Here is a 27,226-nt window from a genome sequence, read left to right as displayed (position 1 = left end):
GATGGTTTAGAGAAGAAAGTTAATTTAGAAGGGATTTTACAAGATTTCATCTTGAGTTCCAAAAGGCATACTAAGAAGGTTTCAGTAACTGGGGAGGAGTGGGAGCTTGAGTAAGAAAAAAAAATGAACAGAGTCATACGTGGATTAGAATTCAATGGCTTAGGGTTGACCTGAGAGTCTTGGTCTTTTTTCAGTGACTGTCGTGGGCAGAGATGAGGGCTTCATGACAAGTTCAGATGGCCTCTGGCACAAAATGACAGACAAGCTATGAGTGAGAAAAGTGCAGGAGAAGAGGGGAGTGCAGGCATGTCCCATCAGTAGTATAAGGAACCAGGAACTCTCATGTGTCTCCTGCTGATGGAAACATGGAATTTGATTAAGAAGTGATCTTATACCAAGTCCTAAAGAAAGATGGTTTTCTCAGGTATAATAACCATCCTTTGTCAGTTGCTGAATGGTGACCAACAAAACAATATTGTATTTAAAAGAAAGCTAAATAAATAAACAGAAAAAACCCTTTCTGCTGTAGATTTGGTGTTGTATTTTAAATCTATCCCATGCAAATAGGTCACACAAGCCTGTATTACACTGATATATACAATTTGGTTTTCCTAAACATTAATGTGATTTGTAGACTGTATTAACATTTTTATAGTATTTCTTTGGAAATTGGCAGGAGATAAGTAATGTATATGTCAGATCTTGTGCCAGAGTAACTAAAATGAGAAGCTTTCAGTTTAGGTCAGTGTGAGTAAATATTGATAGATTATGGCTTGTTGAATGGAGAATATTATATTTAAAATGCAGAATATTGCATTTAAAAATCATAACAGGCTATTATTCTTTACCTAAACATGAATGTCAACTATAGTTTGTGGATAATTAATAGCTAACAAAAGAAGAATAAAATCAAATCATTATACACATAAATGAATGGAAGGTAACATTTAAAAATACAGCACAACATGGGACATTTTATTAGATTGGACAACTGAGAAGCGACATTTACAATCCTCTCTCTATAAAGATATTTTTCAAGAATCACCATAAACAATACCCCAATAGTTTATTGAAAACACTGTTCAAAGACCCCTAAAAAGGTTCTAAATATATGAAATATTTGAGGCAAGAGTTTTTAAGTACAAGTATTTTTCTTGGCTTCTGATCAGGACAAACTGTTCCCTAAAAGGGCAGTTCCTCCCAGGTGCTGAGAATACCTGTTAGTCTCATGTGAACCAAGTGTGCTTTCTTCAATTCACCAAAAAGTGCTGTTTTTCTTGGAAAACAAGGCATACAACATTTTTGAGTTGGCTCCACATCTCTTAAGAGGTACAAATTGTGTTTTGGTTGTCAGACAAAGAAAATCTGAATTTTGACCATATAGGTATTATTTGGAGAGACTTGCTTGGGGAATTTAAAGAACGGAAACTAAGAAGATTGTAGTATGGAATTCTGTTACCAACAATTTTTACTTGTACCATTTATCAAAAATATTGTATTTTTAAAAGCTGTATGGCAAGTTAGTGTTCCATTTATTCCTACATGGAAAATTGGCTTTATTAATAGTAGTGATTAATACATATGTATCAGTTTGACAACCTATGCTCTGAGTTAAAAGATTGACAAATTTTAAAAGTCAGAAATTGGAGGAAACTGATATGAAATCAAACATCTTTTATTATTTCCTTTATTGTTTCTTGCATTCAACATTTATTTATTGTCTCTTATTGTTCCTGGATTCATACTATGCATTAGACAGACAAAGGTAGGTACAATAAATATGGTTGCTGTGTTAATGTACGTACACAAGATAAAGAGAAACTAGAGACAATTACCATTCTGAGTGGTAATAGGAATTATAAGGACAGTACAGGGTCTGGCACATAGAAAATCAAGTGATTTGTTTTTAGTAGTTTAGAAGACTTCAAAGATGAATGATTGTTGTTGAATCTTAAATTTAGAGGATAAAAGGAAATTACAGTGGGAAAATAGCAAGGACATTGTTTCCATGCAGAGAATATCACAATATTTTATGATTGTTTGACTGCAAGTGACAGAAAAACATGTTGAATATTATTTTGGAAAAAAAGAATTTATTCCCTTATGAAATCCAAAAAAGGGTTAAACAACTAAACTTTAGAAAGTGCAGGAATGCAGTTGGGAGTAAGCTGGGACCCAGGCACAATTCTTTTTCTTCTTTCTTCTCTGTATACGTTGGCTTCGTTTTCTTTCACTGCAAACTAACTTTTATTTCAAATGGCAGTAAAAAGCCCACTTGATGTTGGCTCTATAAATTTAAAGTTCTACAATCTGGAGATAGAATAATTGGTTAAACCTGTGTCTGGTTCCCATACCTCAATGAAGAAACTGTGGCCAGAGTGATGGGATCAGGTAAGAATTTTCAAGTTCCAGACTGGTTAGTTGAGATGAGTTGTTGAGTTCAGAGGAGTATTTAGGGAAATAGTCCTAGGTGGCAACAACATAGATGTTTGTGATTTGGCATTTCAATTATGAAGAGTTTTCTGATAATATTTCGAACCTTCTGTGATTATATCTAATATTTCACTCCAAGTACTAATATAAATGAATAAATAGAATAGTATTTTCTTCTTCAGTATGTAAAATTTATTGTATTTATTCTAAAAGCACATCTATCTCACCATACATACACACACATCTACACAGAAATAAATAGTGAAGATATATTTAATAATATGCAGATAAATATATACATATATTAAGGCCTGTTTGTGCAGGGTAGATTGAAAATGTAAGCTAAAAACCACAGCAGGGAGGCTTTGTTTCTGTTTATTTTGCTTTTTAAAAAGTGTAATACTCAGCCAGGTGCGGTGGCTCACGCCTGTAATCCCAGCACTTGTGGGAGGCCGAGGCGGGCAGATCACCTGAGGTCAGGAGTTCAAGACCAGCCTGGCCAACATGGCGAAACCCTGTCTCTACTAAAAGTACAAAAATTAGCCTGGCACAGTGGAGGGTGACTGTAATTCCAGCTACTCAGGAGTATGAAGCAGGAGAATCACTTGAACCTGGGAGGCAGAGGTTGCAGTGAGCTGAGATCACGCCACTGTATTCCAGTCTGGGCGACAAGAGTAAGACTCCATCTCAAAAAAAAAAGAAACAAAAAAGTAATACTCTCTTGCAGGCCACCAGTCAGCAGTAATAAAATTGGCACATATCTGTGCACACGCTTACGTATATGTATAGGTGATGTGTACATATGTTTATATATTTGTATACATGTGCATATGCCTTTCATATAATGTATTTATCTTATCTAACTATCAAATTGATTTCTATATAACAAGATAGATAGTTTGGGGATTTAGTACTGAATTCTGCAGGAAATAGATCTTCATTATAGGAAGTCAGTGTGCCTCAGAGCATACTGCACTGAGTATGTGGATGAGAGTACTCCTGGCTACCTATACCACTGGCATTTGGCCCTCACTCTGCCTAGAGATAACTGGGAAATGAATTTGGATGGGAACCAAATCAGGTAAGGATCATAATGTTTTCCACATCCCTGGTTGGGTATAGTTTAGTAGTCAGTGTCCAAAGTATTCTAGTATATTAAAAAGTTATGCATAAAGTTAACATAAAATTCTACTACATTAAAAATATAGTGATACAGAAAGTTATTGTTAACTTTAAACAGCTTTAGTTCATAACTTCAGAATATTGGAATTCAGGTTCAGGTTAAAGGTTTCTTCTCAGAAGCCTTTACCACATATGTTCTGAGATTTGGGTATGAGGGTAATGAGCAAAAGCTATAAACTAAACCAGATGTCCATGTAGCTTCTGTCATCTTTCAAGTGACTATTTCCTAGGTTCTTTTATCATGAGACAACAAAATAAAATATTCATGTTGAACATAGAAGTCAGAGCTGTGTTGCTAAATGTAGATTTGCAATAACAAATTAACATAGCACATCAAACTTTTTGCTTCAATGTTATAAATGCAAAGGAACTCTGATTTTTTGAACTTCACATATTGCACTCATACATTTTGTTAATATTATTTTCTCAAGGTCTCAGATGTTTTGAAGAATTTCCTCAATCTGAAAAAAATGTTATATAAGTTAATAACATTTGTATAGGATTTTATACACATTATTTAATATAAAGTCTTGGATAAGAAAAGAGAGTTTGAATTTAGTATCAAGACTGTTCTTTATTTTGTACCACATAACCTAAAGATATGTAGCTAGAAGTATATATAATGGGTAAGGACATAAAATTAATTTGAAATTAGACAAGTCATTATAAAATATGGAGAACACATTTTTGAACCAAAAATTGATGCATTATTCTGCCAAAGTCAGCATATTTTACAATTTGCAGTTTTATTTATGAAAGAGGCTATAAAGGAACAAAAGCTATGTTTGCATTTTGATTTACATAACTGTATTTGTTGAAAAAAATATAGTTTTCTAAAGTACGCTTCAAGAAATTCTAAGAAGCAGAAACATGAATCTTTTCCTAAATCCAGATAAGCTCCGGATATTCAAATATTATTAGAACAGGTACATTGTCCCAGTAACAAAAATGGACCTGAAGAAAGGCAGGCATTTATAATATTATGGGGAGTGGGTGATAGGTGGGAAAAGTACTTAAGACACAAAGGAGAATAATTGCCATCTTAGTAGCCAAAGAATAAAAGGCCCTTGCAGGGAAAATAATAGTTTTCCCAGAAGGAAAGAACCCTTCTACACTTAATTCTATGATAAACAACATATGCTACTTGGTTTGTGATTATGACTCTCATATAAGAAGGTCATACCTCCTCGTGATGTATTTAAACTGATCCTTATCCCTAACTTTACTCCTTACTATGCACTTTAGATAATAAAATAAAGCCATCAAACATTCATATGTACTGGATATTCAGTACTCAGCAATGTTACAATCTCCTTCTGTTACCCAGTTACTCAAATGTACAATGTTAATTCTGCCAAATTATAACCATTTCTAGTGAAAGAACTTACAGAATTTAAAGCATCTTTAGATAGAAAGTTACTTCCTATAAAAAAGAGAATATAGCTCAATGGGCACAGAAGTAGAATTTAATAAGAATGTAGGCTTATTGTAAGTCACTAGCTTCTCTACTGTTCTGTGATTTCTAATCCCCCAAAAGTTTTAGTGTATAGTTTGGTGGGGACACTGTGGACCTCTGAGCTTCTTTTTAACTAACAATTTTCATTAGAGATTCATGGATTCTTATATTTTTAATAATACAACCTTGTAGCCTCCAGACTCATGAGTGCCTCTCCATACACACACACCACAAGTCCTATACCCTGATATTCATACCTTTTTGTATTTCTCTCTCTTTGGGTGTGACTTGCTTATAAATAACCAGTTATGGCAAAATTAGCAGGCTGCATGTGATCACATATATGGGATTACAGGATACATAAGATTCTACCACCTATCTTGCTGGAGTTACTTCTTCTTAGCTGGCTTTGAAGAAGTAAGAGGCTTTATTAGGGGCTGCCTATGTTGGGCTGCCATATGACAAGGAGCTGAAGACAGCCTCAAGAAACTGAGGATAACCTCTGGCTGACAGGCAGGAAGAAACTGAAGCCCTCAAGTGATAAAGCAGCTGAACTGTGCCAACAAAAACATATTCTTCCCCAGTCAAGCCGCAGATGAGACTGCAGATCCAGTTGACTCCTGATCACAGAAACTGTGAAATAATGAATATGCTTTGTTTTAAGCTCCAGACTTACAGTAATTCGTTACACAGCAATAGATAATACAGGCCTATTCTTGAGTATTAGATAAGAGAAAATAAGTTTAGACAGAAACTATGGCAATTTAGCAGAAATATGGTATAGTCATAGTCCAAATTACCCTTCTACCTACTCTGCATCCTTGCGGCATTGTTCAAATGTCTCCAAACTTGTAGAGCAGGCTGATTGGAGCTGGGAGGGTCTTTGGCAATGTGGTTGTAAAAGTTAGTTTCATAAATATTGACATGGCAATAGAAAGACGGCAAGGTCAGAATCTAAAAGGGATATATTGGTAGTTCAAATTGGCCACACTAAATTTGTCGATACATTTTTATATTTGTGAGCCTAATGCTGTGGATCCTTCCTAAGATACTTTTAAGGAGATTTGACAGAATATTTAAAAGGGTTAGTGGAGATAATACAACAATGTCATGTTTATGCTCCAACTTTCTATGACGGTGCAACAAACCGGTTATTCTTGCTACTGTACTAGGATCATAGATTGTGAGGCAGAGACTGGTGCTCTCACCTCTGCTACATACAATAATCATAAACTTGATAAAGTTATTTAGCCAAATATTGCATTCTTCCCACATACCAGCCATTAATCTGGATATTTCACACCTACTATACTGTATTTTTCTCATAATAATTTCATGCATTATTATTGTTGGCCTCATTTTATGAATGAGGAAAAAATTCAATTAGCTTACAAAGGCCATAGAGGTAGGATTCATGTTCAGATTCATTGGAAGCCAAAATCCTTTTTATTTATATTATTTTACACTCTCACTGTAAGTGATAGTTCTCTGTCTTTTCAAATTACAATAGTTTGAGATGGAGAAAATACATGAAAAACTATTTTGCACATAATATGGGCTAAGAAATCGGCAGCTTGTTTATCATTGACCTCCTATTCTCACCCACATCATAATTGTATCCAGTAAAATTAGAGTGCAGTGAATATCAAGGGCATTCTTCAAAGTGAAAAGAAATCAGAAAATAACAGCTGTCTATCTTACAGAGGCATAATAGTCAAATCCGAGTATCTCTAACTCTTGGCTATTTTTTGGAAAAAAAAAAAAAAAGTTTTTTAGTACTAATGACCTTAGTTTTTCTCCAAGTCTGTTGAATCACAGTTGAACAACAGAGATAAAGTGAGATCCAAAAATAGGAACCGAGGGCAAGTGGTCCAAATCCCCAAACCTTTCAGATGGTTCAGGGATTTTCTTCCTTCAGATTTCAGCTTTGTAGCCTCTTTTGTGTAGCAGGGGGCTCCAGAGACTTCATCCCTCCTGTATACTTTAAAACAAAAGTGTCCACAGTATTCAATTTCATGGGCCAGGAAAATTTCAAAAATAAACCTGGAATCTGATATAGGTTTGTCAAGCAAAAAACAACAAAACAACACATGAACATATAAACAACATATAAAATTTACCATTTATTATCACTATAATCGCACAAGTGAAAGAACATTTTACTTTTAAAAAGTAGGAAAAAACAGAAAAGAGAAAAGTCTTAAATCAATAAATTTAGTTTTATAAAAAGCACATCGTATTTTCTTTCTTTTTTGTACCTTTTTTTTCTTGCATTTACAGCCAACTTCTAAAGACTTTGACATTGATGGATGCAAGTCCTCAGACTGACTTTTGGGAGCCTCAGACCCATAGGACTCCCGAGCCCACCCTGAAGTGGAGAGTGAGGTTAGAGTTTCCAGTGACTGCACTGACTGTGTGCATGGACTGTGCTGTGCACTGTAAAAGCTTCAGTTACTCAGCTCCTGGCCAGTCACACTGCGGTGAAAGGCTTCAAGTGGACACCATGTTGTGGTTTGCTGTTTTACAACCCCTGGAGTCTTGTGTGGTCCAAACTGGCATTCTCCAGTGGCCCCCAAAGGACAGAAAATTGCCCAATTCCAATGTTACATTATTTATTTATGTAGTTATCCTTCCTCTTCTTCGTGAGGCAGAAGAAGGCCAGAGTGGCCACTGATACTATTTGTATAACACACTGTCCTTTGGGATCTGAGGGATTGAGTCAAATGAATACCAACTGTGAAGGAAAACTGAAGTCAGGAAGGGATCACGTTTGTGGTTTTCCACAGTTCTCCCCAACTGTGTTTTCACCTTTCTTCCAGTCCCAGTTTCCCTGATTTCTCACGGTTCTGAGACAGAACAACGCTCAGGAACGCCAGCGTATGAAACATCACAGCCTTTGAGACCTCCAGGCCAGCGCCATGAACATACACGTGGAGAATCTGGACCTTGAAAGACACATATTTTGCAGAAGTCACACAGCAAGTTAGTGGCAGGGACCACCATAGGACTAGAACACCCACTCTCTTTATGGAGAAAAAAACACTCCCCTTCATTTAGCCGAAGCACAGTTAAACTTGTTCGAAAGGAGCTTTGCAAGTAAGAAAAGAGAAAAAAAAAACACAATAACTACTCAAATACGGAAATAAATGAGTTTGTAGAAAGCACATATTTCTGAACATTGAAAGGCAACAGTGCCTGCTTAAAACAATATGGAGTTTGACATAGGGCTAAATTCCCTCTCTGCCATTTATAAGTAATGGGATTCAGGGCAAAGTAATACATTTGTGTCTTCACATAATAAAATATAAAATGAGGATGAGAAAATCAACCTTCTAAGGCTGTAGTATTCCTTAAAATGGCTTTCAAGGCACCTCCAAAACCTCTATTTTCAGCCTTAGGACATTATCCTTTATCTATTTATTTACCATTTCCCCCACAGCCTGTGGGCAGGCTGGCTGGAATTGTATCCTCCCCCATCAGCCAAATACAGAAATTTACTCAATGATAAATTTCTCACAGCGAAACCAACTTCTATATGCCTCCAATACTCATCAAAATACTGTGGGGAAAGTGATGAAGTTCTTGAATGTCTCCTTTTTGTGGGAAATAAAGGAGAATTCTCTACATTCCAAGGATCTTCAATCTTGGGACTTCTCGAGAATCAGCTGTATGAACAAAATACAGGTTTGGAGAAGCTCATTTAAATCACAGTGTTCCTGAAGTATAATACCCTATTCATATTCTTGTAAAAGCTAATCATCATAAGAGGGACAAAAAATCAACTTCTAATTTAGTTGTCTGGCAACATATTTTAGTCTATTGTGTTTAGAAGCCTATTATCCAGGCTTCTAGTGTTTTAGGGTTCCAGCTCCAAGCTCCCGAGGCAGGTCTCTGGCAGGGCTGAGGCTGATCCTGGATGTTAAAACCTAGCATCTGAGGCACTCTAGATTTGAAAATGGGGGCGGTGGCGGGGGGGGAAGAAGTTTGAGGAGCAGCACTTTTAAGTGCTTTTAAGTCCAAGATTCCTTCCTAGTGATCCTTGCTCTTCAATTAGACTCAAAGGGCTTGCCTGTTCCAATTTCCTGTAACTTGTGTCAGGTCTTTTCTTCTCCCCCCTTACCTATAGTCTGTAAATATAATTAGGTTTTTCCAATACTTGCTTAATGTTATTTATTTACTTATTTATTTATTTTTTAAGAGACAGGGTCTCCCTGTGTTGCCTAGGCTGGAGAACAGTAGCTGTATACAGGTGCAATCCTGCAGCTGATCAGCACTGAATTTGCTTTTTTTCTGGAGACTGAGTTTCGCGCTTGTTGCCCAGGCTGGAGTGCAATGGCACGATCTCGTCTCACCGCAACCTCTGCCTCCCAGGTTCAAGCAATTCTCCTGCCTCAGCCTCCCGAGTAGCTGGGATTACAGGCATGAGCCACCACACCTGGCTAATTTTGTATTTTTAGTAGAGATGGGTTTTCCCCATGTTGAGGCTGGTCTCGAACACCTGACCTCAGGTGATCTGCCTGCCTCAGCCTCCCAAAGTGCTAGGATTACAGGCGTGAGCCACCGCGCCCGGCCAGCACTGAAGTTTTGACCTGCTTTGTTTCCGACCTTGGCTAGCTCACCCCTTCTTAGGCAACCTAGTGGTCTCCTGGCTCCCAGGAGTTCATCAGATTGATTCCAAACTTTGTGCAGATGCCCATTTGACATAGCACATTGCAGCCCAGTACACCTAGGCTTGAGCAGTCCTCCTGCTTCAGCCTCCTGAGTAGCTGAGACTACAGGAGAGTGCGACCATACCTGGCGACACTTGCTTATTCTGAAAGGAAACAAAAACACTAGATTTTTGGAAGGTTGGTCAATGTCATGATGAAAACATAAATCCATTTGTAAAAGTTACTTTTATCATAAACTGTCTCTGCCTTCGATTCCCACCACTGATCCACTCCCTGTGGGATCTGTGACTTCCCTAGACAACATTCGCATGCATTTCATATTAGAGGAGGGCTGGACACACTACAGGCAGGGATAGATTCATCTAGATTTTTGTGGGGAAATTAGACCAGGCTGTTGTAAGAGCTGCCGACGGCCTCTCTGACGTAAAGGTCTGTTTGAAGATGGGGCTGGGATAGGGTCAAGACTTGAGATAATTTTGGACTTGAGAGATTATGCAGACAGGTCACTGAGAGCTGAGAGAACATCTCTGGATAGGAACAGGCGACGGTACAGGTCTGAGTAAGGGCTAGAAAGTCTAAAAGGTAACAGTGGAGACAAAAGAGTTTCCATATGCACTGGGCCACCCAGATGTAAACAGCTCTTCCTGGGTGATAAAGGTATGTCAGCGGATATATTTTCAGTGTATGTGTGCATGTGTGTGTGTGCACGTATTTAGTGGTGTGCAGTGTCTTCAGGGAATAGAGTTAAGAGAAAGATTGTTAGAATATCAAAGACACCGACGCTACCAGTTTTTGCCACCTTTGCCATTGAGAGGAATAACTGTTTTTCGTATTTGTAGAGTGAAAATATTAGCCGACATCTAGATACTGAGTGCTGTCATTTGCTGAAAGAATTTTTCTTTTGGCTGTAAGCCACAGTGATTTCATGTGTCTAAATATAAATAACGATGCTTCTTAAAGTTCATTTTATGATTGGGGAAAACTAAGTCAAAACTTTTGTAGGTAAATCTCCTTAAACATTTATTACCAATTTCTTATTGAAGTTAACTGTGATTCTCCTTAGAATCTCCTGTGAGACAAGGCAAATCTCAAATTATGAAATTGACCAGCTAAAATAATTTAAACATGATTGACATCGCAGGTTAGAGCTGGTTTTAAAAAGGTAGACTAATTACTAGAAATCTAATTACTAGGGTAATTAGATTTAAAATACTAGTTACTAGGATTTTCATAAGAAAAAGAAAAAGGAAACAAATTGAGAATGGTTGTTGAAATCTCTTTTCTTTGTAGCATTCAGTTCTGGTCTTCACAGCGTGGTTTCGTAGTAATCACATTTCTTTACTGATAATACTGCTTCGTAAAATAATGGATTGTGCAAAGGTAAAACCATATACTATCTTGTGAAAACGGCTAGGGGTGTTATTCACAGGCAGATCACAAAATAAAGAGAGTTAATTTCCTATCCTTACTGACTCTTAGAACATTTCTCACAGTGTTTCTAAAAATGTGAATTTTGTGTTTATGTTACAATGAACTTGCAAACAAAATAAAAGAGAAAAGTCTTATAATAATGTGAGTACAGAAATTCTCAGACACATATGAATATTATCTTTGTGGAGCGCTAAGTAAGGGTTTAACCCAAAATTGATGTAGGAGTGATATATTTACCATTAAATACAAGGAAATGTTTTTCAGTAAAGGCTATCCTTTTAATCTCATAAGTGATCTGCTTTCATTTTGGGTAAAGGACAATTCACTATTTATGTGCAAGAAAAATGATGGCCACAGCCTCCATGAGATCCCAAAAGGATGAGTTCTTAGGAGCCAAGGAATTTGGAATTTGGTTAACATAAGAGAACATGTACATTTTATTTGAAAAGAGATTTAAACTATGCTTAGTGAATAAGAAAATATGATAAACCTTAGAGTAAAGTGTAGAGAGGTAATATGAGGAATGTCGTTAGAGATCATTGTTATGGTACTTGTGAACCTGACCCCAGAGCCATGGAACACTGAGCCCAGTAAAAAACATAGGCAAAGAAACCAATTCAATTCACAAAGGAGGCCTTTTGTGAGTGCTGCCATATGCAAAGTGCTTGATATACATCATCTCCGTAAAGAGAAGAGCACAGTTTACACAACACGGAGCTGGGTGATCTTTCTTCAAGAAACAGCCGACATTTAAACGCGTCGTTTGCCTCAGTGCAGAGAATCCCACACCAAAGAAGCCATTTCCTCAATGCCAAGAATCCATGAATAACGGAGGAATACAGCGCCGCATTAATGCACATGTGGGTGGTGAAGCAGTCAATCCTCAAACAATGGAAGGAATACCTGGGAGCATATTAGTGAACAAACTAGCATCAGGCAACACACGCAGACCCCAGGAGGCAAAAGTGACAATTCTGGGGTGAATTGAATACAGACTCGTAGTACAGTGAGGCCTAAGTGAACGTTTGCTTTAAATCAGTGGCTCTGAGCCCTGAATACTCATTAATATCACCTGGAGAGCTTTAACATCAACCGTACACCGAAGGCCTCACCAGAGACCAATTAAGCCCAAATTTTCTGAGGGCAGGGCCCAAGCAGCAGTCTATTTTAAAACACTCCAGATGATTACAATATGCAACTAGAGTGGAGACACATTGCCTTAACGCTGCTGACCCTACAGAAGAGGCCAAGGAACAGGAGGAGGAATTCCTCGCCTTCGGGGCCAAAGGATTTCTGCAATCACATTTTGACTAGAGGTAAGACTTCGTATGCTCAATTGTGTAATGTTATCTCTTGTCTTCCTGATGTTTATTCTTCCGCTTGCTGGATCAGCAAGACATTTTTTGAAATGCTATAGGCTTCTGTTTGTATGATCTAGAGAGAAGACTGGCCTAACAGAAATCAAGCACAGGAAAGTGCTCCAGGTGGAGTGGATTTGTGATGTGGGCCTCTGCCCTGTTGTAAGATTGCCTGAAATGACTGGGACTGGATTTTCTGTCAAAATGAGTTTTATGGAATTGAGATATGATTAGAAGGCTAGAAAATAACATTAGGAATATATTTCTTGTTTTGTTTATCTTCATATTTCTATATTTCTGTAACTTTCAGTACTCCTAAAGAGACTAGCTATTGTGTACAAAGAAGCTACTATTATTAGATATTACCTAGTTTTACAGACATAATTTATAATATAATAGCCCTGCTAAATAAATACTGCTATCTTTTTTATGGCATCGAAAACTAAGGCTTAGTGAAATTAAAGTAGTATTTTTAAAAATGTCAAATGTGTTTAGAGTGTGACCGAGAAGTAAAACTCAGGTTTGCTTTAATTCAAAGCCAGTTATTTCAGTAAATTCAAATTCATGTGAAATAACTTCTCTGATGCCTAATAGTATGCTAAGTGTTTATTTGACTTAAATAAATGATCTCCTGTGTCTTACTTCTTAGGAAGAGTGATGAACTGAGACTGTAATAGTAAGAGACTATCTAAAACCAGTGGGAAGGGTGTTGGGGGACAGTTGAATTAGCTTTTGTATGTATTTTTCTTTATTTTGGTTTTTTTCTGCAGTTTAATATGACATGCCTAGATGTATTCTGTTGACATTTCTTCTCCTTGGTGTTCTGTGAACATACTGGATCTGTGATTGGGTGTCTGACATTAATTTAGGGAAAATTCTCTATCATTATTTCTTCAAATATTACTTCTGTTCCTTTCCCTTTCTCTTCTCATGGTATCATGACATATATGTTACACTTTTTGGAGTTGTCCCAGAGTTCTTGAACATTCTGTTCTGGGTTTTTGGGTTTTGTTTCATTCTTTCAGTCTTTTTTTTTCTTGGATTTTCGTTTTCGGACGTTTTTATTGACATATCCTTAAGTTCAGAGATTATTTCCTCAACTGTGATGAGTCTATTGAAAGCGTTCTTTATTTATGTTACATCATTGTTGTGCTGGTGGTATTGTTGCTTTTTTTCTTTTTTTTATCTCTAGCATTTCTTTTTAATTCTTTCTTAGACCTTTCACCTCTTTGCTTACATTATCTGTCCATTCTGGCCTTTGTCTCATTCCATGAGAGCTCTTAACATGAAAGTTGTTTTAAACTCATGGTCTAATAATTCCAGTATCCCTGATAGATCTGTGTCTAGCACTCATGCTTGCTATGTCAGTTTAAAAAAAAAATTTTTTTGCCTTTTAGTATTCCTTGCAATTTTTTTTTTTTTTTTTTTTCTGAAAGGGGACATAATATACTTGGTTAAAGGAACCGAGTAAAAGGAATGTCGTAAATAGGCCTTTAGTAATGTAGTGGTAAGGGTTGGAGAGGGAAAATGTTCTAAAGTCTTATGATTAGGTGTCAGTCTTTTACAAGCAGTTTTCAGTTCTTTCTTTACTTTTTACCCCCTACACTCTTAGGTAGTACAGAATAACTAGAGAGGGCTAATGTTGGATATTTATTTTTCTACAGGCTGATTAGGGTCTGGTAAAATCCCAGTAGTTTGAGCTCTAGTAAGAAACTATTTCCTGAGGGCAGGCTTTGTTAAGAAAACCAGGATACTCTAGTATATTTGAATGGTTACTTTTTTCCCCTCTTCGTGCTGGAAGTATGAAGGGGATTCTTCTCCAATATTTACTGTGAGAACCTGGTAGAACTCCCAGAGGTAAAACTCACAGAAGTGTAGGATATCTCTCATAACAGGGTGCCCCTGGAGTTTTTAACTCTTGGATTTATCCCCAGTGAGTCTACAATAAATGGTCAATCACTAGTTCAGGTTTTCCTATCCACCCAAGTAGTTGTTCATGCAGGGGTTTCTGCTCACCTAAGTTGTGATTTTCTCTATCTACCTGTCTCTCTAGCTTTAGCAGCAGTGGTTTGGCCTACGACCTCACTTACCTGATTAATCTAAGAAGAAGTGTTGATTTTCCATTTGTTCGGCTTTTCACTTGTTGTTAGCATGGGGTGGTGACTTCTAAGCTCCTTACATGCTGGACCAGAAACTGGAATTCTCTTTAGCGTATTGTTGTTCTTATTTCTTTCTTCTTTTCAGCAAAAAATGCAAACTAAAGTATAATAAAACTAAAAAAAAACTAAAACTAACTAAAAGAAAATGGAAACAAGCTCTTATTTCCTGCTGAGTTTGAGAGAAAGTATTATCAATTTGTGCTACCTGCACTGTCTCTCCTCATTCTTGCTTCCGGGCATAGTAAGCCTTATAGCTTACAAGTTACAGGTGATCTTATTTATCTTATTTCAGCTCAACATTCCAGCTTAGCAGCACTTTCGAGTAAGTTCTGTGATGATTCATACTGAGTGTCCACTTGATTGGATTGAAGGATGCAATATTTATCCTGGGCATGCCCGTGAGGGTGTTGCCAAAGGAGATTAACATTTGAGTCAGTGTGCTGGGGAAGACAGACCCAACTTTTGGGTGGGCACCATCTAATCAGCCACCAGCCAGTAGAAAGCAGACAGAAAAACATGAAGTGATGAGATGGGCCTAGCCTCCCAGCCTATATCTTTCTCCCGTGCTGGATGTTTCCCGCCCTCGGACATTGAACTCCAGCTTCTTCAGTTTTGAGACGCGGACTGACTCTCCTCACTCCTCAGCTTGCAGACAGCCTATTGTGGGACCTTGAGATCATGGAAGTTAATACTTAATAAACCCCCATATATCCTATTAGTTCTGTCCCACTAAGTGAACCTTAATACAAGTTCTTATGTTAAAGTCTATTAATTACATTAGACCTGAAAATATTTATTAAGCAATTTCTGTGTGCCAGGCACTGGACTAAGAAATAAGATAGTCTCAGTTATAAAGTCTTATTGCTGTTAAAGCTTTGCCTCTGACTATTCAATGCCCATGTTTCTTCTTATTGACTACTGAGTCTATTGACTTAAACTGTTTGTCCTGCCTGTTGATACTTATGACTTCTAGTTCTTAAGTATTCCATTAACTACTAATTAATAGCCCCAGTTTCTTTACACCAAGCTGGGTATTTGTTATGTATGTCTTTAATTTTTAAAACCTACCTAGGTTCTGACATTACTTTATTGTGACCATTCACTAAGATACATTCTGATCAGTAGTAATCCTGTGTTTGGCCACATCTGACTTACACTCCAAACAACAGAACTCTTGTATTTTTTATAATTTTAATTCCTTACTTAGCTCCAGTAAAGGTTGCCAAATGCCTTATCTGATGAGGAAAATTGAAATGACTTCCCACTCCACCCTTGCTGATATGTGTAAAGAGTCAGATCATTCTTCTTGACAATGATTAATTCAAAGTGAGCAGGTCTTGGTGATTTGAAACCATCAACTCAGAAGTGGTTTGCTGGAAAATTTAGAGAAACAGTTTCCCACAGTTAAGAGAGAGTCATTGGAAGCCAGTCTTTGCTCATTTTTTAATTGACAACTAGGAAAGATGTTCTCTGGATTGGTACTGGGAGCCCAGAGAACAATGATAAGAAGATAAAGATGAAGTGGACAAGAAGTCTGAGAGATGAAAAGAACCTGTGTCTGTGACATTGCTGAACCACTTCATCAGCCAAACCAAGACCCCTTGATTGGGATTTTTCTTGTATGTGAACTCTTTCAACTTGTATATTGTTTATTTCAAATAGTCTTATGCATCAGAGTGAGATAATATGGTAAGCAGAATAATCGTTCCCCAAAGATGTACATGTCCTAACCCCCAGAACCTGTGGATACATTATCTTACATGACAGTGAAGACCTTGCAGATATATTACGTTTAAGAACCTGGGTATGGCAAGATTCGCCTGTATTATCTGGGTTAGCCCACTGTCATCACAAGTGTCCATGAAAGTGGGAGGAGTTAGCAGAGGTCAGTGGTGGGATGTGAGTAGGACTTGACCTGCTGTTATTGGCTTTAAAGATGGAAGAAAGAACAAGAATCCAGACATGTAACTGACCTTTACAAGCTAGAAAATTCAAGGAGACAAATTCTCCCCTAGAGACTACAGATGGGAAAACAGCCCTGCTGACACCTTTATTTTGACTTGTATTGGACTCCTGACCTACATAAATGAAAAACAATTTTCTATTTTATGCCACTAATTTTGTGATAATTTGCTATGGCAGCACAGGAAACCAATACCACAGAACAAAAACCACTGCAGATATCAAGGAGCTAACCTGGTGCTCACAGATAGAGCTCGATGTCCTGCTGAACACAGTTTATCAGAACATCAACATTAGACAAGGCCATTCTGTGAGTGTGATAGAGTGGAACAAACAAACAAAGACCATGCTATAATCATGTCTGAACACAGACAAAATTGTGAATCACATACCTAAGTCATAAAAGTGACCCACCATGCTCCTTATTCTGGTTAATATGTTACAGCTTCTCCTTTTTGAATTATTGTGTTAATTTTGCTTAGCCTTTGCTTCTAGGTAAACTCAATTAAGATGTTCAAAAAATTGTACTTACTTCATGACAGTATGCTATTCATAGTAAAGTCACATTTCTTTAAATGTTCCCCCAAGTCACCTAAAACAAGCTCAAATCTGGTAACAAGTCCTTTCTTACACACTTACTGAAATGTCTCGCAATTGTTCATGAAAGTTGTTTTACTTTTCTGGAATAAAAAACAAAAACAAACAACAAAAAAAACTTGTTCAACTACAGGTGTGATCCTGGAGGATTTTGCCCAGAGTATATAGGCAAGATATATATATACATATATATACACACACACACACGCAATACATATGCATTTTAAAGCAAGTAGGTTTTTTGGAATTGATTTTTATCCTATAATTAGAGGTCGAAAAAGTAACAATTCTGTTAACCAAACTTCATAAAGAATAGCAAGAGTTTTCTTGTACCTACTTTCTTCCACTCATGCCGATGCTAGTTTTGTATCACCAATGGTGAGTATGTTTGGAGTACACTAATCTAATTTATGGATGTGTCCTTATCATGGGAAAAAAAACCCCTAAGAAACTGCACCTATGAGAAGCCACAGTTGTAACTCAAAAAGTGAAGACATGTTTAATCCTAAAGTTGAAGTAAATAACGGTGCTAAAGGCAGCCAAATACCAAGGCCACTGAGCAAGAGAGTAAAGTGCTGTGGATGAGGTTTGATGTGGGTGTTGCATTTACTTTATTTGTTCAAGCTGAGAGAGAATTTACAAAGAGAGGTTGCATATCTGTGTGCCTGGTGATATGGTGCTCAATAAATGCTACTGGGATAAGCTCTACTGCTCAAGGATGTCAGGATGATGGCCTAAAATCCTACTGTGTGATATAGGTATCCATTGTAGAAGTCAGGTATCCCTAAATTCTTATGAAAGTATTCATCAGTCCAGTAGAAAAGATTCTGTGTAATATAAAAAGTAGATAATAGGCTACTACTGCTGATTAATTGCAGTTCATATCTCATGTTTAATAAAGTGCCGGGCCGGGCGCGATGGCTCACGCCTGTAATCCCAGGACTTTGGGAGGCCGAGGCGGGCGGATCACGAGGTCAAAAGATCGAGACCATCCTGGCTAACACGGTGAAACCCCGTCTCTACTAAAAATACAAAAATTACCCGGGCGTGGTGGCGGCGCCTGTGGTCCCAGCTCCTCGGGAGGCTGAGGCAGGAGAATGGCGGGAACCCGGGGGGCGGAGCTTGCAGGGAGCCAAGATGGCGCCGCTCACTCCAGCCTGGGCCACAGAGCGAGACTCTGTCTCAAAAAAACAAAACAAAACAAAAAAAGGAATGTGCCCTAAATGTTAACTAATTTGTATTTATCAGTAATATCAAATGTTAATACAGTGTATGCATAGTTTTAAGAAAATGTGTCATACCTCAAATTCAGCTATTTTAAAGAAAAAGATCAAGAATAAATACATTTTGAAAATATACAGTGGCTTGAACAGGACAGCCATTTATTTCAGTGACATACCAAGGGTAGGGGTGTATGAATGGTATGCCCTGGTGGGAAGAAGTAGTTTTCCTCACTGGCATTTTTTTTTAAAGGCAGGTTGGATTTTAGTTGATTTTATTGTTTAGACATTCACTGCAAAATATGTACCCCCTTGTACCTACACTGAGCAGACTAAACCCAATGCTTACCCCGTCAGCATCTCACTGTCCATCTGTTTTGTGGAAAAGAGCCAAGGTAAATAGGCCAAGGTGGTGGGAGGTTATGGCCCAATTCAGGGACTAAGTTTATTCCCATCTAGTTGCTTCTTCATCCCTTAGGGCGTTGTCATCTGCATGATAAAAGCTTGCTCTTATATATAGTGCAGGTGGGAAACTAAAATGGTACAAGCACTTTGGAAATTGTTCTGAGAGTTTTTATAATAGTTAAACATATTCTTATAGCCCAGAAATTCTACATATTTATTTGGGAAAAGTGGAAACATATGTTTCTACAAAAATTTTAACAAGAATACAGTATAGTAGCTCTTCTCATTAGAGCCATAAACTAGAAACAACCCAAATTCCCATTAATAGGGGAATAGATAAAAATACTCAAGCAAATAAACAAAAGAAGAACCTACTGAAACATGAAACAAGGATGAAAAAGTGACATAAGAAAATTTTAGAAGTAATGAAAATGTTCTGCATCTCAATTGAGTGATAGTTAGATGGGTGTATATATTTTGTCAGAATGCTCCATTTAAAATTTATACATTTTACACTACACAAAATATACCTCAAAAGCCAAAGCTAGATCATAGGCACATTATTGTTCTACCTTATAGAAACTGAAAAGAATGCAGGCAAGACCAAGCAATTTAAAACTTTTCATATATATTTAATTAAATGAAGTCATAAGTCCCCACTTAGCTACCAGGAAGTGTAGGAAGAGTTTCTCTAGCTGGAGAACATATGTCCAGAGTGGACTTTATTATCTTGGAAAAAAAAAATGACAATTTTAGACAACTACAAAATCTAGTAACTATACATTTATATGTGTGTAGGTTTGTAAAATCCTCCGTTGACTTTTTTTTGTTGTTAAAATAAGGGCAATTTGTTCTAAGAGACCAATAGTGATTCATTTTACCCTAAATAATAATTTGTATACTAACCACAAACTTTTATCTATTTAAAGCAAAGAAATTTCTAAATGCCTCATAAGTTAAACACTATGCCCTAGAGATCCTGTTAAAAAAACATCTATTTAAGTTTTAGCTTGTTTCAACAACTTTAGCTACTATTGTTTTAATAGATATAGTTACCTTCCTTTACTTCGTGGTGCCAGAATTCTGACATTTGCTACTTTTCAAAAGACTATGAAAATAATATTTATAGTGATTTGAGTTTAACTATGTTCAGGTAGGTATCCTAAATAACTCTAAAGTTTTGTCTTCAAAACTGGCAAGCTGAGTATCTACACTTGTGTGTAGCTTTTCCTTTGCACAATGGGAATTCTTTTACAAAACTGGCCTCTACTGTTTTTATAATATTTAGAGAAAATATACAGAAAAAAGAGACTCAGAAAGTTTTGATAATTATGACTTTATTTTTATACTTTAAATGTATATTTCAGATAACCTCATTTTAATTTCATAACAATGAATGTTCATCCCTTTGTTGCTTTTTGCATTAGCTTATTGAAAGTTTCTTCTTCTGTGAGCTGTCGTCACTTCTTAGTCTTCCTTCCTTTCCCCAGTGCCTTGCAATCTGCCTTCTGTTTTGGTCACTCTAAATAAACTACTTTCCGTAAGTTGCCTGGGAAAACTCTTTTAAATCTAAAGCATGCTTTTTTAGTAATTTTTCTTATTTCAGTTGGTAGCATTTAACATTTTTTTAAAATCTGTCTTTAGCTTCTTTTACTAGCACTCTTCCTTTCCTCCTAGCTATCAGAATCTTTCTGAAGATTCTTTCTTTGGCTTTCCCTTCAGTCTTTAAGTGTTGTAATTCTTTAGGATTTTATTTTTGGCCCATAGCCTTCTCTTATCCTCCACATGCCCCTGACTTTCTTTCTGATATAAACGTGGTTGACCCCACAGCATCACCCTTGACCAGCTCTTGACCACCATCATCTAATACAGATGTTTCAAACTATCCCAAGGTAATCTTGAATCTAAACTGGTTTTCTTCATGTATTTGTTATCCATGCTAACTACATAATTTTCTCCTAAGTGTATCAACTAAAAGTCTTGAAATATCAACCCTTATTTAACCTCTAATCAAGATCTACCTAAAAAACTACCTTTTTTTTTTTTTAGCTGCTCGCTGTTCTCATTACCTCTGTGCTATTTGAGGCCCTATTATTTTGTTTAGATTATTGCAACAACATCCTGTTCTGTACTCCCCAATTTATTCCTCAAAGTATTAGAGCTATCTTTCTAAGATACAAGTATAATCTATCACAATCCTTAAAGCTGTTACTCAAAGATTATACATTTTAGGAAAATATACACATGTAGTCATGTTTATTTGATTAAGATTAATAAGAGAAACAGGTCAATAATGCCACAAGAGTCATTAAACTCCTGTATCTATTTTCCTGGCAACACTTGAACATATTTCTTTTTGGATTGAAGGCTGCACCATCAACCATGAAGACATTGACAGGCAATGTGCCTCTTGACCCCATGTAAGAATGCTTCTGATCTCTGCAGCCTGACAGAGAAGAGAGAAAAAAAGGTCAACATCAAAACTTCTGAACTGTACTTACTGGATTTATAAAACACTCGGCATCAGTAAACCTGAGCTTCAGCAATGGGTAAGCAAATTTCTCTTTTTGAAGAAGACAGCAAAACTCAGAGACTAGGTCACAAGAGAGTTTGAGGCTAGCCAGAGGTTATATGTTAAGTATCTTACGTGTGTGTGTGTGTGTGTGTGTGTGTTACAGGTTATATATTATCGAGTAATCATATGTAAGAACATATAACCTGGCATCTGGCACACAGTAGGATCTCCAGGAGTACTTACAGATCAGAATCTGAACAGGAAAATGAAAAATGGTGATCTTCTGTTTTCATTTCATTTCATGCAGCTATGCATAAAAGGGATCTGGTTAACTCATTTCAGAAAAGAATTCCAGCTCTGGGAAACTCTTGAATCATTAGGCTATAATTGTCTTCAGAAGCCTGTGAAAATAAGCCAGAAACCACTGTACACTGGCAAGTAATGTCTCCCTTATAGGGCACTGAAGATGATGTGCATAAAAGTATGAACTAATGTGTAGGGTCAGTTAAATGCTATAAATTTTACATCAGCTAAACCTCAAGTACGAAGCAGCTCTGACAGACAGATTTACATGCTGAAAACAGCATTTTATCAGAATAGAGAACAGTGCTCTACTTGTGCTAATACTTCCTAGATTGGTAACAATAGGCAAGTCTTGTTTTTCTACCACATTTCACTTCACGTCGTGAAGTGTGGATAGAAACAGAGTTCTTTTGAAGATCAAATGAGATAGGAATATGAAAACATGCTTTGGAAAACTTTGGAAAAAGGAATGACTGTGAACTTGTCCCATGTATAACAGTAAAGCTTGCATGTCTTTAAGGTGATTAGTAATGCAGAGATGATTTATAATCCTTTGGGTATATACCCAGTAATGGGATGGCTGGGTCATATGGTACTTCTAGTTCTAGATCCTTGAGGAATCGCCATACTGTTTTCCACAATGGTTGAACTAGTTTACAATCCCACCAACAGTGTAAAAGTGTTCCTATTTCTCCACATCCTCTCCAGCACCTGTTGTTTCCTGACTTTTTAATGATCGCCATTCTAACTGGTGTGAGATGGTATCTCATTGTGGTTTTGATTTGCATTTCTCTGATGGCCAGTGATGATGAGCATTTTTTCATGTGTCTGTTGGCTGTATGAATGTCCTCTTTTGAGAAATGTCTGTTCATATCCTTTGCCCACTTTTTGATGGGGTTGTTTGTTTTTTTCTTGTAAATTTGTTTGAGTTCTTTGTAGGTTCTGGATATTAGCCCTTTGTCAGATGAGTAGATTGCAAAACTTTTCTCCCATTCTGTAAGTTGCCTGTTCACTCTGATGGTAGTTTCTTTTGCTGTGCAGAAGCTCTTTAGTTTAGTTAGATCCCATTTTTCAATTTTGGCTTTTGTTGCCGTTGCTTTTGGTGTTTTAGACATGAAGTCCTTGCCTATCCCTATGTCCTGAATGGTATTATCTAGGTTTTCTTCTAGGGTTTTTATGGTATTAGGTCTAACATTTAAGTCTCTAATCCATCTTGAATTAATTTTCATATAAGGAGTAAGGAAAGGATCCAGTTTCAGCTTTCTACTTATGGCTAGCCAATAAATCATGCTGCTATAAAGACACATGCACACGTATGTTATTGCGGCACTATTCACAATAGCAAAGACTTGGAATCAACCCAAATGTCCATCAGTGATAGACTGGATTAAGAAAATGTGGCACATATACACCATGGAATACTATGCAGCCATAAAAAAGGATGAGTTTGTGTCCTTTGTAGGGACATGGATGCAGCTGGAAACCATCATTCTTACCAAACTATCGCAAGAACAGAAAACCAAACACCGCATGTTCTCACTCATAGGTGGGAACTGAGCAATGAGATCACCTGGACATGGGAAGGGGAACATCACACACCGGGGCCTATCATGGGGAGGGGGTAGGGGGGAGGGATTGCATTGGGAGTTATACCTGATGTAAATGACAAGTTGATGGGTGCTGACGAGTTGATGGGTGCAGCACACCAACATGGCACAAGTATACATATGTAACAAACCTGCATGTTATGCACGTGTACCCTAGAACTTAAAGTATAAATAAAAAAAAAAGTAATGCAGAGATGAAAGTTGCTATGGAATTCTGCACTTTAAACAAAAGATACTCTGTGATTTGATGAGCAACAAAGAAAATCAAAGTGTTAGCACATTCATTCACCTGTAGGCAGGGAGGTAGCGGGTAAAGTCTTTACTATACTAACAATAAGCTTAAAATAATTGCCTAATAACAATGCCTGTATTTTGAACCTATCATAGTAGCTGTTTGCAGTTTCATAAGTAGATGACCATTATTTCCTTCAAATGTTACATTACCACCTACATTTACAATGAACTGAAATCTTAAAACACAGCCAGATCACGGTGACCAAAGAAGGGAAGACTGAAGTTCTTCTGGGTAAGCTCTGCTGTGTATGTTCAGAGTCTTGACAGCGAGCTGAATAATGAAAGGCACGCTGAAGCCCAGCAGAAAAGTCACAGCATGATGGGAGCCATGGCAGCGTGCAGATGAGTGTCATGGGAAGCAAATAGCAATACACCTTTTCTTCAACAAGAAAGGCAATGATGGGCCAGGCACAGCGGCTCATGTCTGTAATCCCAGCACTTTGGGAGGCCCAGATGGGCAAAACACTTGAGGCCAGGAGTTTGAGACCAGCTTGGCCAACATGGCAAAACGCTGTCTCTACTAAAAATACAAAAGTTAGCCAGGTGTGGTGGCGCATGCCTGTGATCCTAACTGCTTGGGAGGCTGAGGCAGGAGAATCACTGGAACCTGGGAGGTGAAGTTTGCGGTGAGCTGAGATTGTGCCTTTGCACTCCAGCCTGGGTGACAGGGCAGTGAGCCGCTATCTCAAAAACAAAACAAAAAGAAAAGCAGCATCTGCTGGCATTCCCAAAGCAGCCAATGAAATTACTGGAAATTTGGCATATATCCATTGTGTTCTGTTGAGTGCATTTAGGAGAAGAACCTCTCCATTTTTACACATATTTAGTTCTCCACATGGTTGTAACATTAGGAAGGGAGCCTGCCACAAAGAAAGCAGTAGGCCCAAATCAAAAAAATTCACTTTTATACAAAAATAGAAGTCTTATTTTGTGTTTTATTTTTCCATTTATACCCCCAGGTGGGTATCAAGTATCTATCATCTAACATACTTATCTTCTAATGTTATATGTTGACATGAGTAGATAATCTCAAATTTTGATCAATAGAAAATTGGATCAAGATCTTGACTATAACAGGAGTTGGATTGAAATTTTGGCTGTTAATATTTTCTTCATGCAAATTATATCTTAGAAAAAACACTCAAAAACTTAGCATTCAAATATATTTCATAAAATATGCCATAAGATATGTTTAAAGGGTGTTTGAAGAACTTGGAATGTATACCAGAAATGTATGCAAAGTCAAGGATCAATTGTTTTATTTGAGGTAAGAACTAATGTGGTTCTAACCTTTTGAACCATTCTGTAAAAATGTATCAACACAATACTAAGATTCTGCCATGCATGAGTTTCAGATTCAATTTGAATTTTATATACCTCTAAGCTCCCTCTTATGATAAAAATTATGTTTTCAAACTTTTGTCCCAGCTATTTGGTAGTGAGAATGTTGCAGGATAAATAATATGTTGTAAAAACACTGAAATTCCCTGGTATCTGTATTTCCTGACTGATTTCAATTACTTTCAAATTCCCCCAAGTGCAAATTATTTCTTGCTTTATAGATAGTCTAACACCTCACTCTCGAACTCCAGCATCACCCCAAATTGTAACATACCACTCTAAAATAAACTTTCCTTGTCACGAGTCTTTTTATTAATGGCACTTCAGTTTAAATTGCAGTTAAAACTAAGTGCTATAGCAATTATCTGGGCGATAACTTGAATTTACTGCAGCTTTTCCTCATTTGGTAACCTTTCAGCACATACAATAGATGGATGGCAAATCTGGTCAATTAAAATTGAGACAATTTTTGTTTTTTTGCCTTTTTATAACTGAAATAGACTTTGCTTGAAAGAGGAATGCTAGCCTTAATTCCTGCCATTGCTTACTCAGGACATAGCAAATCAAATTTCAAAGAAAAAACATAGGTTATAGTGAAAGTTTCCAGTTTTCAAAGTGGACTGGACCTGTGCCTTCTATAAGCAGGTGGGGCTCTATGCAGGGCTTCTTCTAGCAGAATGTGTGTTTCTACAGCTGCTGGTCTTTCACACCTGTCAAATGGTTCCAACATTGCTAAAGTTTGTTCTAAAAGTAAATGAACACAATGATCAAATATCGTCCACCACATAAATCTTTCTTTATTCATTCTCAATGTGGTAATATCTCAAAAACTCTCTTGGAGAGCAAATTCCCAAGCAGAAAAACTTGGCTGTGAGAATTTTCTTTATTGTTAAAAATTTATTTATTTAAAAATGTTTAGTTTTATCATTTTTGGATTGAAGTTAAGAAAATTTGTAGAACCCATTTGCCAGATTATTCCTACGTTTTCTAGACAAGGCATAATAAAGAGGTTCCCTGATTCAAAGGTATTCTCCTCCTTATGCGAGGAATCATAGTATGTTGAAATGTTTTGGAAGCACTAACACTTTTCTAATTCAAACGTGTGTTTTCAAAGATGACAAAAGTGAGTCCTGGTTAGAATGAGTGACATGGCGGTCAGTGTCATACAGACAGCTTAGACTGAAACTTCGTCCTCTATGCCAGCTGCCTCTCTAATGAGTGTAATTTAGGTTAATAATCTCCTTGTTTTAAAATAAAAATAATTATGGGGTAGTTGAGCCTATCAGCCAGTCATTCTCTAATATGAATGAATTTAAATTATTTTCTTCTCAAATGATATCAGTTGCAGAAATGAGAAGACTAGCAAGCACTTTCCACATGAGGACAGGGTTGTTGGATCTTCAACAGAGAAAGCAGTGTCGAAAGTCAGAGGAAGGGAAAAAGGTTGGAGTTTAAAATCTGTCATCTATCAGTCTATATGGATATCTATATCTGAGTCTATCCATCTAAAGCTATATAGATAAAACATTGGCAAAATTGCAGAATAGATCCATATCTATCTATCTAGATAGATAGATCTAAAAAGGAAGGGGCCAGCCGAGGACACCCAACACAAACTTAATCTATTTTGCAATTTTGCCAAAGGCTCTGATGGAAAACATATTTTCTGTTGAATCTTATATGTCAAATTGCTCTAACCACATGCTTGTCTTATAATGATACTATACAATACTAACAAACACATTGTCCTTCTTAGGAAAGGGTTTGGGGAGGCAGGCGCAGTTGCTCACACCTGTAATCCCAGCACTTTGGGAGGCTGAAGTGGGTGGATCACTTGAAGTCAGGAGTTCAAGACCACCCTTGCCAATACAGCAAAACCCTGTCTCTACTGAAAATACAAAAATTAGCTGGCCATGATGGTGCATGCCTGTAATCCTAGCAACTTAGGAGGCTGAGGCCAGAGAATAGCTGAGCCTGGGAGGCAGAGGCTGCAGCGAGTCGAGATTGCACAACTGCACTCTATCCTGGGTGACAGAGCAAGACTCCGTCTCAGGAATAAAAAAAAAAAAAAGGATTTGGGAGAGAGAGGTGTGGACAGAATTAGGAAAAAATGAGAGTTCATGACACATGGACACAGGGAGGGGGGGGGAACAACACACATCGGGTCCTGTTGGGGGGTGGGTGGTAAAGGGAGGGAGAGCATTAGGACCAATACCTAATGCTGGGGGACTTAAAACCTAGATAATGGGTTGATAGGTGCAGCAAACAACCATGGCACATGTATACCTATGTA

The 27,226-nt window shown here is 37.3% G+C and overlaps 1 long non-coding RNA gene across 1 annotated transcript in view; it reads left to right on the top strand.

The window, feature by feature from the left end:
- The window catches only part of LOC103880841, a 50,751-nt gene extending 28,438 nt beyond the window's left edge, over nt 1-22,313 (top strand). The window contains exon 3 of the long non-coding RNA XR_004181996.1: nt 21,241-22,313. This is a non-coding gene — a long non-coding RNA (uncharacterized LOC103880841). The remainder of the gene's footprint in view (nt 1-21,240) is intronic.
- The last annotated feature ends 4,913 nt before the right edge of the window (nt 22,314-27,226 follow it).

Source organism: Papio anubis, chromosome 2 (assembly GCF_008728515.1).
Source record: "Papio anubis isolate 15944 chromosome 2, Panubis1.0, whole genome shotgun sequence".
In the NCBI taxonomy this organism is placed as follows: domain Eukaryota; kingdom Metazoa; phylum Chordata; class Mammalia; order Primates; family Cercopithecidae; genus Papio; species Papio anubis.
Note: the sequence above shows the minus strand (reverse complement) of the source record. Positions and strands in the feature narration are given on the sequence as shown.